The sequence below is a fragment of the Lacerta agilis genome, chromosome 4 (assembly GCF_009819535.1).
Source record: "Lacerta agilis isolate rLacAgi1 chromosome 4, rLacAgi1.pri, whole genome shotgun sequence".
Taxonomy (NCBI): domain Eukaryota; kingdom Metazoa; phylum Chordata; class Lepidosauria; order Squamata; family Lacertidae; genus Lacerta; species Lacerta agilis.
The window spans coordinates 30,713,110-30,730,197 of NC_046315.1; the positions used below are offsets into that span (position 1 = coordinate 30,713,110).

General features: G+C 40.7%; 1 protein-coding gene across 4 annotated transcripts in view; it reads right to left on the reverse strand.

The window, feature by feature from the left end:
* Positions 1 to 17,088, reverse strand: part of BOC (BOC cell adhesion associated, oncogene regulated) — a 71,926-nt gene that overhangs the window by 34,677 nt on the left and 20,161 nt on the right. The gene's annotated exons all lie outside the window — the stretch shown is intronic.

Here is a 17,088-nt window from a genome sequence, read left to right on the forward strand (position 1 = left end):
AGGCAAACATGGTTAGTTGTGCCTCTTAACCCTAATAAGTGAAGGTGGCATTCCATCTTGCCATGAAGGCACCTTGAGGTGAAGAAACTAGGTGGTTGAGATCTTATCGCCTCTTTTGCAAGGACCCTTTACAAGAGGAAGTCATAAACATGAATGCAGCGCAATGCACATTTATCTTCTCTGATGTCGGCAAATCAATAAATGGTTCAGTACAAGATCCAGAAGGTCTCATAGCCAGAGGGTCAAGAAAACTGCCACAATTATACTGCAAATAGCAGTGTACTATAAGAATGATGGGTATTTAAACAAGTGGATTTTTGGTTACTTGAAGTTAGCAGCAGTAATTGCCTCTTGGAGCAGCAAACTCATGTAAACTAAGCATATAGAAGCCTGTGGATTGTGAATGTACCGAGCTGCAACTGTACTTAAGCATTCATACATTTGTAGTAAAATTAATGTGAACAACACAGTCCTGCTTAGCTCCCATTGTACACACTCTATCCACCACAAATGAAACATCGCAGTGAACTAATGTGCTATTACAGATATTTTTAGGACATAAAATAAGAACACGTCCAATCAAGTGCAGCTTAAATAGTTTGTTTGCCAAGTTCTGTTACCTCTTTACTTGGCTGTGGTTATAAAAAATATTTTGGTTTAAACAGAAAGACAAATGAATAGATTTCCTCAGCCCCTGGGCTCTTCTTAATACAAACAGATACAATACAGGCAAGGAAAGGGGGGGGGGGGACAGGAAAAGAAAAGCTTTTGGGGAAGAAATTATCGTAAAAAGGAGACACAGAAAATTGTCACACAAGGATACATCAGATACTACAGTGTCTATAGACAGACACAGTGCTCACATACTGCAGTATGGAATTTAAAAATAAAATAAAACCAGACCAATATAAATGCATCCAGACTCGGGCTAGAATCCTAACTCCACTGACTTCAAAGGCAGTGTCAAATTAGATTTAGACTTTACTTTGAGCATGGTACAGTCAAAGTAAAGCATTTTAAAGTCATTTTTAACTCCAGGGGAAGAGATATAAGCCCATGCTTCACTCTTCCATTCAATCAATGGAGCTCTTAAAATGCTCAACTTTGACTGGACTGCATCCTTCATTATTCCACCAGTAAAGGTGCAACAGGGACAATGGATTAGAGGGAATGAAAAGTAAGAACTTTGTTTTTAAAAATTATTTCCCTTCAGGTTAAAAACAATTTCCTGTCTGTGGACTGGGGGCATGGAAGTCACTTTCATTAAATCAAAGGACTACACTATTGGCAGAGATTAAGGAGGGGGAGAATCAGATGCATGAGGTGTAAAAGCTAATATCATCAGTGTTACCTATCCCCATGCTGCTCAAAAGAGTGCATATGTGGAAAAATCTGTATACACTGCGGAGAACAAGAAGAGGGATGGAGGAAGAGACAAAGGAAGATTGAGGGAGTCCTATAATAGTAACATTGGCAGCTATAGAGGTGTTTGTTGATTAGAATCTGAAGGTTTTATTGAGGAAATGCTGCCTGCAGCTCCAGACCCCCTGCTGCTTAAATAAGGGCCAGCCAAGCAATTCTTGTTACTACCACACCATCTGAAATTTATGAGGAGGGTCCTAAATGAAAAACAGCCCGGGTTTCAGCTGCTGGGCATGAGAAAGCCTTTTGCTGCAACTTGAGGAATGGATGAAGGACGATGGGGGAAGGGAGAAGGTGTTTGGGGAAAGGAGAAATGAAAAGGGAACTCAGACAGGCAGGCAGAATTGTCAAAGCCTGTAAGGTGGTTTCCTGTCTAAGGGCAACTGCAATTCTGCCAGGTCTTCACTCAAAGGGATTGACGTATCAAAGTTCTACAAGCTGAGTGAACTGGCCTGTGGTGCTATGAGCAGTGATTTGGTAGTAATTCCCACTGAATTTATGAGTAAATAAGGATAGGATCCCACTGCATAAAACACAACCAAGAGTCTGTACTTTTCAGTTTTTGCCCCTGCTTAGTCACAGGTACAATTTAGACAGCAACAAATAAAGAAACACTTCAAGGCTACGGCATGGGGGAAGAAGAATAACTACTCTTTTTAACTGTTAGTATCTTGCTAGCCTTTGCACTACTTAAGCTGAGAAAAGATGTAAGGGAAGAGTGCACGAGTTATATATTTTATCATGCAGGAAAATAAGCAGACATTGCAACACTTCTATAGTAACCAGATTAGGGAAGTCTAGGTTTTAAATGGGCTGCCAAACAAGATAGTCTTGTCTTTGCCACTTTTGCTCCTGTTGTCAGGGACCAAAGAGAATCTACCGGTATTTATGAAGTTGAACTATGTTCCATATTGACCATGTATTGGGCTAGATTGATTAAAAAAAAACTCAACTAGAAATGATGTCCCATTCTTGTCAGAGGCCAGCCAGCAGCAGGATCCTGCAGAGAAGGCATGCCCACAATTAGCCATGTGCTCTCAGCCCATTTCTGAGGCTGAAAAATGATAGAAAACAAAGCTTTTTTTAAAAAAAAGTGCAGGCCAAGGATGTAAACCAATCCATTAATCTTCTCCACTTTGGTGACATTTACAAGGAATCTGAGGTGGCAGACCAGTTTATAGCATCAGCCCTAGATACGCCACTCTTGAAGGCTGAATTTAGAAACAGGAAAGCCAAGCTAAATACACAATTTAAATGTTGTGAACATCAGACCTCATAAAATTTTAGGCTTCCCTCTTGATCTGAATATAGTAATCTCTAATTGTTTTTTGTTTGCATGAATTAGTTTTGTCTGCATCATTGCTCGTGGTAATTAAGATAAGCAATTATCTGCAAGACAAGATTTACAGTAGGTCACTTGCAAGTCAACTAAGATTACAGGCTTAATTTCATTTTTTGTTTTAATGGTTGGATCACTATTACTTTTATGCTTTCTTCTATGCTGCTTTGAGCAACTCATTTGTGAAGGGGGAAAGCAGGGGGCAATTTTTAAAAAGAACAAAATAATGTACAGTATTTGAAAAAAAAATTAGCTCATCGATCTCAGTAACACATACATTTCCATATATGTTAAGGACAATAGGTCATGACCATAGGTCAAGTAAGCCCACACAGAATAGTGACACAAATACTTATGAAATAGCTCATTAACTGACCACATTAAGACCAGCTGTTGAATTGCTACTTGTGGTTTCTCCCATAGAGGTGAGACTGCGGCTGCATACACACCATACCATTGAAGCACATTTGCCCCCACCCCCAAGGAGAATCCTGAGAATTGCAGTTTACGCTACATAGAGTTATAGTTCCCAGCACCCTTAACAAATTAATAGTTCCCATGATTCTTTGGGGAAGGGGAAACATGCCTTAAATGTGCTTTAAAGGCACGGTGTGTGCACAGCTTGTGAGTAGTAGAATGTGAATCCATCTTAGTGAAAGCTCAAGGTTTATGGCATGTAGAGAATTCACTGAAACTTAAGCCCTATTCAGACGTTCTCCCTTCTGCAATTACTGCTGAGTGAGAGGAAAAGTGGGACAACACTTGCTGGCCTTGCCCCTCCATCATGATCCCCTCACCACCTTCCACACACTGAAAAGGGAAGGTCTGGTGTAGGGCATCTGCCCAAGCAGAGTTCTAAATCATGGAGTGAGCCTAAACACATAGAGCAGCCTCCCCAATTCAGTTTCCCCCACCCTCCAATGTGTGGAAGGTGATGAAGGGGACACAACAGTAGGGTCAGAGCCATCTACCATGGCCCGCTGTCACTCCTCACGGAACTATAATTGCATGACGAAGAACACCCAAATAGGGCTTTTGACAACAGCTGTTTCTCATTAAGAGATCAATGAATAGGTATTGCTGCATTCTTTCACATAACTGACTTTTGAATAAAAATATAATTTTGGGGTTTTCTATGCTTTACAGATAGACCACGAATGCATACTGCTATTGTTAACAATTCTTGAATTTGGTGGGTATATTAGGACAAAATGTAAAAAGTAGCGATGAAGGAGGGGAAGAATGAGATGTGAAAGCTCAGGTGTTTTAAAAAAACAACAGGTGGAAACTCTTATTTTTCCCAGGTCTTCACACCTACTGTACTGTATTGCACAATCACAAATCAAAGACATACAGGTACATTTCTATGAGAAAAAACAGCCAAGAGTATTGTAGCACTTTAAAGGATTAACACATTTTATTAAGGCATTAGCTTTCATGATGAAGCCCACAAATGCTTATGCAATGATGACATTTGTTAGTCTTTAACATGCCACAAGGATCTTTGTTGATTGTGCTGCAACAGATTGATGTGGCTACCTACCGCCCTGGAAATTTACAGATTAGGTTGCCCATTTGACCGAGTGATAAAAAGCAGAAAAATTCTGTTTCAGTGTTAGTCAGTGGATCAGTATTAACACACATATAGTCATATCATCAAAACTTCCCTAGCTGTTTTGGTAGTCTACATGAAAATTAGACAGTTATCAATCCACTGCCACTGAAAGCATTTAGAACCATCATGCAACTACCACTGAGACCCTTGCTTATAGACTAAGGACTGAAGTAATTATGGCACGTGAACTCTCTCTTGCAACCCAGAAACCAATGTCACCAGCTAAAGCGACAATTGCCTATCACAATTGTGTATGATAGGGGACTTTCACTGATAATCCAATATACTTAATATCCCAGTCCCAAATTCATAGAGTTCTCAGGCACAAAGCAGCCTTAATCAAAAGCAATGCTGGCATTCTTGCATCATGCTTCACTTCTGTAACTTCTTTCTACACTCTTATCCAAAGTGAGAACATCACAGTAAAATGGAATAGTCAGTTTACCCCTTGCTTTGCCCACCTTCCACACACTCTGGAAACTGCCTTAGCCCTATAAAGGATAAAATATCCTTACTAGAGTGGGAAGGAGTGGGGGGGGGATACACTTCCTTTCTTCTATATATTTCTCCCCCCACCCAAACCCACACACTTAATTTTCACTCCTCACCCCCCCTCAATTCTGTATAAATTCAATTTGACAACCCTGCTAATTGGATAAACGTCGTTCCCTATGCTCCTTTAAAGCAGTTCTCTTTTCTTTTCTTGTTTTTGGAGGGTGATTGTGGCTGTTCTTTAACATGAATTCCATCTGCTTTATTTCTCCTCTCCCTATTCAGCATCCTTCCTGAATATTTATGAAGTGTTTTGCCATCCCCCTTCCAACCTTCCCTCCTTCCTATCTCCTTTTGCTTCTGTCTCACCTCCCTCTTTCCCTCCTTTGGCCAGCCGGCCCCACTCCCTCCCATGTTCCTTCTTCCTTCCCAGCTTGGCTCAGTTATTCCCTCTCCTATCTCTCATTGCCCTGGACAATAACCTTCCAAATGCACCCCCCCACCCCGCTTTAGATAAACACAGGCAGTGTCAAGTGTGAGGAGAAGGGGGGAGGGAGTTCAACTGCCAGTCAAGCCTCAGGTCTTCAATGAGGCCTAGAGGCCTACGCTAATCTGCTGCATGCTTGCCATATGGGAGCTGTGTTGCCCTGGGAAACGCTAACAGGCAGAACGGAGCTTAATAGAGTCCATATTCATTGTAATGCAGTGAGATGGCTCGAGGGACTATTGCCCCTTGGGTCTGTTTTCATTCTTCTGTTCCCTCTTTCTTTCTTTTTCCCTCCCTTTTTTTTCTTTCTTTCCTCTTTTCAAAAGACAAGGTCCCTGGAGAGCTCTAATCTGGAGAGGCTGGGGCTCAGTGAAGGGACAGGGTTTGGCGCTTGCAGAAGGGAAGAAAGATGGCTGGGAAGATGAGGAAGTGGAGTGGACAGTAAAGGAGCAACTAATAAGCATGCCGTGGGCCAGCTGTCAATATGTCCACAATGCCTCCTCTTCGTGCAAATACCTGTGCGCAGAGGCGGAGGGAGTCTCCTTTCACCATAGGAATCTTTGTCCTTCGCAGGAATGTTGCAAACTTGGATGACTTGGGTGGAAGGTGAATACAGATTACCATTTAGCGAGCAGTAGTTTACCAGAATTAGGTATGAATCCACGGGGAATGCCACAGTATCCAGTCAAATGGTGAGCAGGATTTTATCAGTTCTCTGAAGCCCTTGCTTTCTGGTGAAGCCCAGGGATGTGGTAAAACTTTCCTTGCCACATGGAAGGATGTTATAATGAGCTTACAAATTAGACTGTGGTAAATATCCATGATAAAGGTAAACTGTGCCAGGAACTAGAATGGCCAAGGAAATTACTCCAGAAGATAAAAGCTATCGGAAGCAGGCACTACAAACCAATTCAGAGCTGAAGAAGATGGCTAACATTTTCTCTCTCCGCTCAAAGGGCGGGGGTAGCCTTTAACCAGGAACTGAATTTGCAATAAAATGTCAAATATGTTTCTTTTTATTAATAATGCTTTCTGCAACCCAAGCACTTCCTGCCACAGCTCCATACCACAAATTAAATCTTAACTACAATTCTTCTCAAATGGCTCTCTCACTCTTTCCACCTCTAACTAACGAACATGTTAATGACACAAGAGAGAATACATAACTTGCAAGCACTTACAAAAAGGTAAAGGTAAAGGGACCTCGAATGTTAGGTCCAGTCGCGGATGACTCTGGGGTTGCGGCGTTCATCTCGCTTTATTGGCCGAGGGAGCCGGCGTACAGCTTCCGGGTCATGTGGCCAGCATGACTAAGTCGCTTCTAGTGAACCAGAATAGCACACGGAAACGCCGTTTACCTTCCCGTCGTAGCGGTAACTATTTATCTACTTGCACTTTGACATGCTTTCGAACTGCTAGGTTGGCAGGAGAAACACATAAGGGATAATAAACTAAAAATACCGTAATTTTTTGGTCCATAAGATGCACTGGACCATAAGATGCACCTATTTTTTAAAGGGGAAAACAAGAAAAAAATATTCTGCCTCAAACCTGGCGGAGGCAGCTGCGGAGGAGGAGAAAGCAGTTTTTTGGCTGCACGTTCCTCCTCCGCACCCGCCGCCACCAGCGGCAAAGGGGCAGGGGAAGGGGGGGGACACTATGGTCCGTCCCTTCTCCCCAGCTGGCTTTAAAGCAAGGGGGGAGAACCACTAGCGCCGCACACAGCGTCAGGGCGGCTCTCCCCTTTCGGGTTGCTAGGTCCCGCCACCCCTGCCTCTCGCCGCATTCAGCGGGGGCAGCGGGCAGCATAGCAGATGCTGCTGGATCCTCCCCGCAGCCTCCGTTTGCAAAAAGAAGTCTGTTTTGCGAACGGAGGTGGCGGGGAGGAAAAAGCAGCATCTCCTCCGCTGCCCCCTGGCACCCCCCGCCTCTTGCTTGACAGGGAGCCTTCACTCCATAAGACACACCAACATTTCCCCTTACTTTTTAGGAGGGAAAAAGTATGTCTTATGGAGCGAAAAATATGGTAATTACATAATGCTGTCATATCATGTAATTCTTAGCTCTTTAGCTCTTACCAGATTTCCAGCAGCAGCTTAACAAAAACTGGCCTTCTGTGTCCACAATAACTTTCAAGAAAACTGAGAACACTAATCCCCTAAAACAGTAAATCACTTTTTTCCTATTTGAAAACTCAAGATTTTTGTTCTATTATCGTAAAGAGAGTGTTTAAACAACCAGAATATTGTAAATAAGGTAAGACAATATTCACCCTGTGTTCCAAGTATGGAATGTGTAGTATCAAGCACTAAGGGAACGCCGCATAATATCAGTACTAATAAATTAGAAGGCCAATTCACACATCCCTTTTAGCATGGTAAAATGTCAGTTCTTTCAAGCTACAATGAAGTTATTCCATAGCAGCAGCAACAAAAATCACGTCATTGTGCCTCCAGTGCAACATTTAGTGATCTACAGTATATGAACAGAAGTGGATTATCAGTTTTCATAATACAATAGCATGAAAACACCTTCATTACTAGTCTTCTGTATGTTATCTTGTCCAACAAATAAGTTTATATCTCATTTCTGCATATCTAGCCTGAAATGATTTTTGTTAGCCATAAATCTAAGATGAAGGTAAAAATATTGAGAAAAGGTGGGATTAAAATTAAATACAAGTAAGTAAATGTAGGTAGCATTGTAAAAATAGGTAGCATCATCTAGAAAGGAAGGAATTTAAGATGACTTTAAACCTTTCTACATGTAAACAAACCATTCCAGCCAGGAGGACCCCTAGTGGAAAGTTAAACATCTGCATCCTTCCTCTCTTTTGCTGTGTCTTCACTTCATCCCTCCAACATCCATAGATTATAGAACTGCCTGGGATAGTCTGGGAATTACTTTAGCTCCCAAGACAACTAGTTTTAATATCACCAGACCTGTATTGAAAAGTGGCTGAGGAAACCAAATGGGTTGTCAGATCACCAACCAAATCCCAGCATGTGTTGACTAAATATTATAAAGAGAGATACTGTATTTGTTGTAGTTTGGATGTGATTCCTGACTGCATGAAAAACTTGACCTGAAGACAGAGGCCCACAAATTTGTCCTGGCTTACTTGATGGCAATTATTTGTAGTTGCACTGAGCCCTCCTGCCCCTAACCCTCTGTGATGCCAGAGGAAGGACCAGGTCCCTCTCACTATCATTAAGTGCAACATTAATGCTTCTATGTCTCAATGTATTTTTGGTTACAAATGCTAGCAATTACAGTACCGGTATATCTAGAAAACTTTTGCGGTTGGATAGGAATCTAGGAAGTTGCCTAACACCATCAGACTGTCTGCCCATCTAGCCCAGTATGGTCTGCTCTACTAGCAGTGTCTCTTTTGGAATTTTGCCTTTCCTAACACAAGGGATTGAAATAAGAACTTCTAAATGCAAAGCATGTGCTTTATCACTGAGCCATAGTCTCTCTTAGCAGGTATGACATACATATGTGTATAGTTGTGTTTGTGTGTAGATTTAGGAAAATTGTATTAATTTAAAAATCTAATTAATTACAAATTTTAGTACTATTCAGCATGAAAGCTGCAATCCTAAGTAAACTTAATGTGTAGTAAGTAACACTAAGTAGTAATAAGTACTACAAACTTTCTAAGTAGTACTAAGAAATAAGCACCACTTCTACTACTTCTTCTTATCATCATCATCATCATCATCATCATCATCATCATTTGTATACCACCATAGGTCGCAGGGCAGTTCACAGCATAAAATTGCAGTAAAAAACAAAACAAAATACGTAATAAAAATAAAAACAGGGCTTACTTCTGATTCAGCATGCTTAGGTTTTCACTGCACAATGCAAACATTATGGCCCTCAATTCACACAGCTTCAGCGCTGGTGGAACCATCGATGCCAAATTGCAATTCTTCTGTTTCAGTTTCTTCTATTGCATACTACAGTGTTTATGAGGTGATTAGAATAGCAGACAGTTCATCAAACCATGGAGCCTAGCCTTCCCCCTCACATGCATTTTTCTAGGTACAGTAAGCTTCTATAAAGATCCCATATACATGCTACACTTGGGAGCCTGACGTGATAATACCCAGCAAAGCTTTGCTGCTGCTGATTACATAAACTGGTAATAAAGCCTACCTGTCAACCAGGCCACTCTGTGTGTGGGTGTACTGGTTACTTGTTCGTAAATAGCCTGCCCATATATCAGCAAGTACCAAGCTCGTTTATTCCTCCTTTAGCCAGTGAAGTAGATGAATTCCAACACCTTAAGATTGCCATTTATGGTGATTTTGCATTTCTTGAGTTTAGCAATGTATGCTAGCACACCTCCTATGCTGTCTAGTCCCTACCATTACAATTGATTCTCTATGACTGGAATCAATCTGTTTCCTCCTTTGGGATTGTTTTGATAAGTTCATTTTTTCTTATGTAATACCACCTGTCAGGAATGTTTACGTTGCTGACACAGATACAATGCAGACAGTAGTTCTAGTTACCTTTTGTGTTTCAGCACTTATTCATTGTCTGTAGAAATGAGGAGATGCTATCTGTCATACTTGTAATTGTTATCTATTCTTGTTTCCTCAGTCTAGTATGTACACCAAGGCTTTTTCACTTTCAGAAATCAACTTCTCTCCAACGTCGACCTCCTCTATCAGCTAGGAGTGGCTTACTAATATGCATCAGGTACAAAACAAAATGGATTGTGGAAATACATCAAAGATGACATTTCACAAGATGAATAGAGGTGTCATGTCCCCTTAACCTCCACTGGTATACATGGTGCCCTAGAAACTTTCACCTGGGCAAGAGGAAGGGCTGAAACGAGATATGGGAAACATGGCCTGCCTGTTCCCAAAACAGGAAGGAAGAATATTCTTTGCTCACATCTTGCTTGCTGGTTTTCCACAGGCATCTGGTTAGCCACTGTGAGAACAGGATACTGGACTTGACAAGCTTTTGTTCTGATCCAGCAGGCTCTACTTCAGATAAGCCTATGCACATTCAGAGGACAAACACTGCCAATCTTTCCATGTATAGTTAGCTGCAAGTGGGTATATTGTGTCCTTAGTTTGTTTATACTGACATTTTCATTATTCAGTTAATTTAGTTTTTCTTATCATGGACTTGGCACAATAGCAGCATCACTTAGCTTGGGTTATATATCGATACCCTGTATGTACTTACGGAGAACTCAATCTCTTGAGTATGGATCTTTATGAATCCAAAATGGCATCTTCCATGTACAGGAGCGGTATCAGTAGTACTTGCGAGGAAAACCTGAGGTCTGCTGAAGTATAAGGAGAAACAACCCCACAACTGCCCAATGATGGCCGAGTATGCTCAGTGGACTGCTGGAAACGGGATGGAAAACCAGATGGAAGGGAATGGAGTATCAGGATGACTGGAACAATGAACAGGAACACTTTGCACTACAACAAGTAGTGGCAGGTCCCACTTGTGGGCAACTAAACTGTCAAAGTGACCCTCTGAATACTGAGCCATAACTTGCCAGCTAATATGGAATTATGTTGCTGTAACAAAGAATTTAAAAACACACACACACTATAATTGGATCTTAAGTAAGAGCCTATTCTATTTTTTCTTCATTAAATTAAAATTCACATAACATTTGGATGAAATATTGCAGAAATTACTTCCAGCTATCTCAAGTTCCATGACTTCATTAATCCTTGGCAAAACCTCCATAACTTTAGCACACATAATGCCTGCCTGGGAATTCAAACAGGCAACTGTAATTGCTATTTTTAGCACCACTAGTTTCGTGGCATTGTGAGACATCACAATATGCTCCTAAAACAAAATGTCTTTATATAAAGCAGGGTTTTTTTTTTCATGGTTATTACATCTGGAGGAACTTTATTCTTGACGTACAATTAAAGTCATTCTTTCAAGTTATAGTTTTTGGTGTAAGCTTTGACCATCTTGGCTGTGAGTTCTGAATGACTTGCTCCCTGGTTTGCTAGCCTTTTCCCACCTGGCCTGGGAGGGCAGGGCCCTGACTAAATCCAGCTTCAAAAACTGGGCTTGGGCATTGTTTAACAGGGGATGTTGCCGTTATTAATCTCCTTAGGATTTATGTAGAAATTGATCAATTTTGTGTACTTTTTGATGTGTTTTACTTATTGTCTATGGCTATTTTAAAATTATGTACCTTTTTCACATTGTAAGTCACTTTGAGCATGGTTTTAACTATGGAAAGGTCGCATACAAGTAAAATGATGATTATGAAATTAAGCACTCCCTAAAATAAAATAAAAATTAAGGCACAAGTACCTTCATTTTAATTATGTTAGATACTCTATAGGATTTTTCCTGCAAAGCCAATCTCAAATGCAATCTTGAGCTATAAGGCAAGTATATTGCTTAATTATGTCCAATTGCAAGAAAGAACATGTGGGAATACCAAATTAATTGAGACTATAATTTGCAAATTAATTGAGACTGTAATCACACTAAGTGCACGTTCATTTTAATGTGGGGCTTAGTTCATTGGAGAGGACAAGTGTTGCTATTTATAGAAGCAGCATGACATCAGATGTTGTAGGCTTCAAACCCTGGTCTTTGGGGAACAAGCATGAGCTCTCTATTTCCTGTGCTGCCATGAAAGCTGGAAAGTATACATACTCCAATCAAACAAAAAACTGCACTTGGAGATAGAGATGCAAACATCCAGTGATCCATTGAGTCCAACAATATGCCTCTCCTCACAATTTAGCGACTTGGATCTTCTCAGCTTTCAGTCTTGTGTGAACTTTAAACTTTGCTGAACTGAGATTCAGGCCCTCTCTGAATCCCTAACTTTTCCTGCATGGCCTGAAAGTCTTATTGTTAATCTCCACTTTAGCATCTCTTCAATTATTGCCTTGCTTTTTGACCTGATCACCCTATGCTCCAGGATGAAATCATCTGCTATGCTCAAATCTGCCTGAGAGCAGCCTTTCAGTGTTTCTGCTTACAAACTATGAACCTCTATGGGCCCTGGTCAGATTAAAATTTATTACTGAGGCATTGGCCATTACAATACCTAGTAATTAGATCACAGGAGATCAGAGAATCATGGAACTGTAGAGTTGGAAGGGACCCAAGGGTCATCTAATTCAACCCCATGCAATGCAGGAATCTTTTCCCCAACGTGGGACTCAAACCCATGACCCTGAGATTAAGAGTCTCATGCTCTACTGACTAAGCTATGTCAAGCACAACTAAACATTTTCAAATATAAGTGGGGCTCTGAGTATAATTAAAATCAGGTAATAAATATTACACTTCAGTTACCAACAAACAGAATCATACTTCTATCAAAAACCTCCACACACAGCTGAATCAAGGTTGAATAGTCACCTTCATAAATCAAGAATATCAAATAAATATCAGATAAATTTGTTACTGCAAATTTGGTGCTGCAAATTTTCCCACTAAGGAAAATCCCAGAGGTAGGGTATCTGTCATTTAGTAGGGAAAGCTAAAAGGTAAAACAGTACTGTAAAGCCAGTGTGGTGTAGTGGTTAAGAGCAGTAGACTCGTTATCTGGGGAACCGGGTTCGCGTCTCCACTCCTCCACATGCAGCTGCTGGGTGACCTTGGGCTAGTCACACTTCTCTGAAGTCTCTCAGCCCCACTCACCTCACAGAGTGTTTGTTGTGGGGGAGGAAGGGAAAGGAGAATGTTAGCCGCTTTGAGACTCCTTTGGGTAGTGAAAAGCGGGATATCAAATCCAAACTCTTCTAAATGACTTTTTTGTCTTGGCGCATGAGTGATTACCAAAACATGAAAAACCAAAACAAAATATTCATGGTCTCTTCCAACTCTGTGATTCTATGAAACCACCCATAATAAAGAAAAGATTTTATTTAGTTTGAAGGAAAGCAAAAATGCCTGATAGTCAGGTCAGGTATTCTGAAATACTATACCAATGGGAAATTTTTGCTCCTTCAACATAGGACAAATAATGTTGATGTTCTATATCTACCAGCCAATCTAACTGTAATGCGAGCTCCAGCTGAGACTATAATGAATAAGAGTAAGAAAAACCCACCCTATGAATGTGCTCCTCTGTCACAGATCTCAAGGATTTATGTGCTGGTTCCTAATTGGCTATCCGGCCTAAAACATAAATGTGCTACATTAGAAATATTCATTCTGGTGAGCCTAAACTAAGCCAATAATTAAGAAGCAGCCTCTGGATTTTACATTCCAAGGAATTTAAACCTGTTTTCTAGCCTCAGAAATGATGGTGGGAGAGAAAGCAGCACAAACGTGATCTTAAATATTTATTCTGGATACTGTCTATTGAAGAAGTACAGCCAGTTCCCAAACCTGAGCACCATAAACAAGCAGAGTAGTTGTTTTAGCTAAGAAAACCTTAAGAGCAAGTTGAAACAGGTTGGCTCTTCTGTTTCCCTGAAATCTCATAATAGCCCATAATCCCTCTTGGCCACTGAGCAGTGGAGACAGTTAATTTAACATTTCACCTTCCAGTGAAAGAAAACTAAATCCCCATATATTTATAGAGCATCTAGAACAAGTTAGAGCTTCTTAAGGTGACACTGTTTGTGCAATCAAAGGAGCAACTCCCCACATAACAGTGTACTTCATTAAAATAGTTTCATACAGAACAGTTACAGGGCATGATGTTCTCTTCTTGCCATCTCCACCTATCTGTACTTCCGGTTTCTCCTTCAGACTCCTCCCTCTGCTAATCTAGCTTTACTTCTGAACTCTATACATGTAGTTACATCTTTGTTAAAGCAGACAATTAACTTAATCAGTTGGTTTTGGCAACAGGTTGCTGCTAGCAAACAGACCACAGTGGAGACCTAGCCTTCACCACTGGTCCATAGTCATCCAGGCGGGCTGGTTGTTGTACCAGCTTCCCGCTTCATGCCTGTGCAATTGTTCCAGGTGATACATTGTCTTTGTTTTGTGTGTTGTACTTTGCTTGTTTAGCTCTTTCCTTTTGTGGAATCCAAGTGTACTGTCTCACCATTTCCCCTGGAGTTGTAGCAAATAGTCCCCCAAGGGCAGCAATGTCTGTCCTCCTTCCCATCAGTCTTTGAACTGGGCTACTGTTCATTCCTTGCAAGGGTGTGTTTCTATGATTCCAATCAAGCCAGGTAAGAATCCCCTGCAGTCTTGTTTGCTTTGGCTGTCTTTACTGCTGATTCTGCTTTTCCCATTGTTCTGTGAGTATCCATGGAATGGTGCCTTGTGCTGGAATTCCTATGTAATGCATAACTCTGAATTCTCCTGGGGCGTATTGTGGGCCATTGTCCAAGAACAGAGTGCTGGGTATCCCATGCCTTGCAAAATGAGACTTAAGCTTTCAGATCATGTTAACATTTCTGAGCATGCACAGTAACCACTGAATGTCGAATATCAGTTAGAAAAGAAAAACAGGAAATCGGTGTGCTGGATGTGCATATATGGGGAGGGGCAGGAGATGCCCTGCTTAGGCAAAATAGTTAGCTACTACCTTAAACGATGTATTGTAGGCAAGGACATACTGCAACATTTTGTTGCAGTCCCCACTTGTGCTTTATCTGAGATTTAAGATCTTTAAAAGTACTTGTCTTCATGCAGGCAACAGGAGCAGGCCCCAGCTGGAAAGTTTGCTAGTGCTGACACAGTTTACATTCTCCTCTTCCCCATTCCCACCCTACTACTTTCTCCTCACTCCAAAAGTTCTCTCAAGCAGCCTTTAAGCTTTAAACAAATATGAATTTCTAAAGCAGCAGCCTGCTCTCATGTCACTCTGCCACCCCTCCATCCTGCCTTCCCCCTCTCAACAGCCAAAGCCCAACAGAGTTGGCAAGAGCAGCACGTATACAGAAATCAAACATGTGGAGCATAGCCAGCAATGAAGCTGGATTTGGTATGCTCTGTTTACAAAAGGAATAAGGAATAGGAAGAAAAGAGAGCAAGAAAGACAGTTGGAATTATACACCAGTCACAAAAAAACTTATGTATAAAATACAAAGAACAATGCATTCAGCTCCCAATGAACTCAAATACTTTGTCCTGCTTCCAAGTAATGCTACTGTTTCAGTCGATGCCCACATCTTAATTTAAAAACACAGTTATCTACTTTTTATCTTCAAGGCCAGAATCAAGTTTTCTCAAGCAGTCCAAAGCTATTCCATTGTTGACTGCAATATAGCCTGCCTTTCCTATATGTCTGAAACATTATATATGCAGCTTTCAGAAAGCAGAGCACATGAAGAAGAGTCAGAGAAGTGGTAACTCTGATCCAGAAGGGTCTCGCACCATTAAAAATAAAATAAAATGTGTCAACTTGCACTCCCTCTGAACTCCACCTTCCCCCATTCCAATGTATTTTGCAAGGTTCAGGGTAGAAACATTGTGGGGTGGCTTGGTTCCATGTGGTTTCCACCCCTAACCATAATTCTGACCAATCTTCCTCAAAAGATTTGCAGATGTGTTTTCGGATAGCTGCAAAACCAGATTAGTCCTACCTAATCTTAGGCTTAGTATAAAAAAATATTCTCTGCTAGAACATCTACCCAAGTATTATTTTCAGGGAAATCGCCAGTATATACACCAAAAACCCTTTCATGAATAGCTTCATACCTCTATGGGTTCAAAACTAGAAGTGATGTTTTAGATTAAAATAACTGCACTGTGGATCAAGAGTGATCCAAGTCCTGGCATGATTCTGGAACCCTAAGAGTTTTACTTAGTTTACAAAATAAGATTACGGTTAAGAAAAAAGAGAGTAATAATGTGGGGGAAAAAATCAACCTGTACATTATTTCTCACAACAGAGAAGACAACCTGAGTTTCACACACAGTCTTGTTGAATTGGTGACATTAATCAGTGACAATAATTCCTACCATATCTATATCTACATTATAGTGGATGCTAACAAGCAGACTAAAGAATCAACTGCTTCCGAGACAGGATGCAATCTTATATCCCTACTTACCCGGGAGTAAGCCCCATTAAACTCAATGGACCTTACTTCTGGGTAGATATGTACAGGATTGTGCTGTTACAGATTTACTATTTGTAAAACACTTAATTATATTCTCTCTCCCCCCCCCCCCAAAAAAATAAAAAAATAAATTAGTAATCAACTGGCTAATCTCCAGAATTCAAAGTGTTAGCACTCTGAAGGTCCAATAGCACCAAAGAGATGAAGGACAGATCAGTATACTTTTTACAATGGAAACAAAGCAATTTACAGTGTACACAAAATATTGTGGTTAAGGGAAGGAGCAACCATGCCAAAGCAGTGTGGTAAGAGGCTGGTATAGACAAAAACAGCAGGATAATTTTACAGGGATATATCAAATAAACCATCTCAAAATCACAGACCCAAGATAAAATGTTTGTCAAACTAACAAGAGGCCTGGTTTAAATTTAAATACCATCCCTAAGCACATTCACTCCATGATCATGTCCTGCTGATTTCAGTGGAATATGCTATCGGATTTGAGGACTGAGGTCTTGGCATTTATTGTGGCAGCAGGGAATCTAATCTAGTTATATCAGTGCAACTGAACTACATATATTGTAATGAAGACAAACTGTAACATAATACTGACATAAAATGAGCCCTCAGGCATCACAGTATCAGTGTTGTCTACCTACTAAAAAATAGTACAGTGATGGCAAAAAACTGAAAAAACAAATGGAGACAAACAAGATATCTGGTGGCCAAC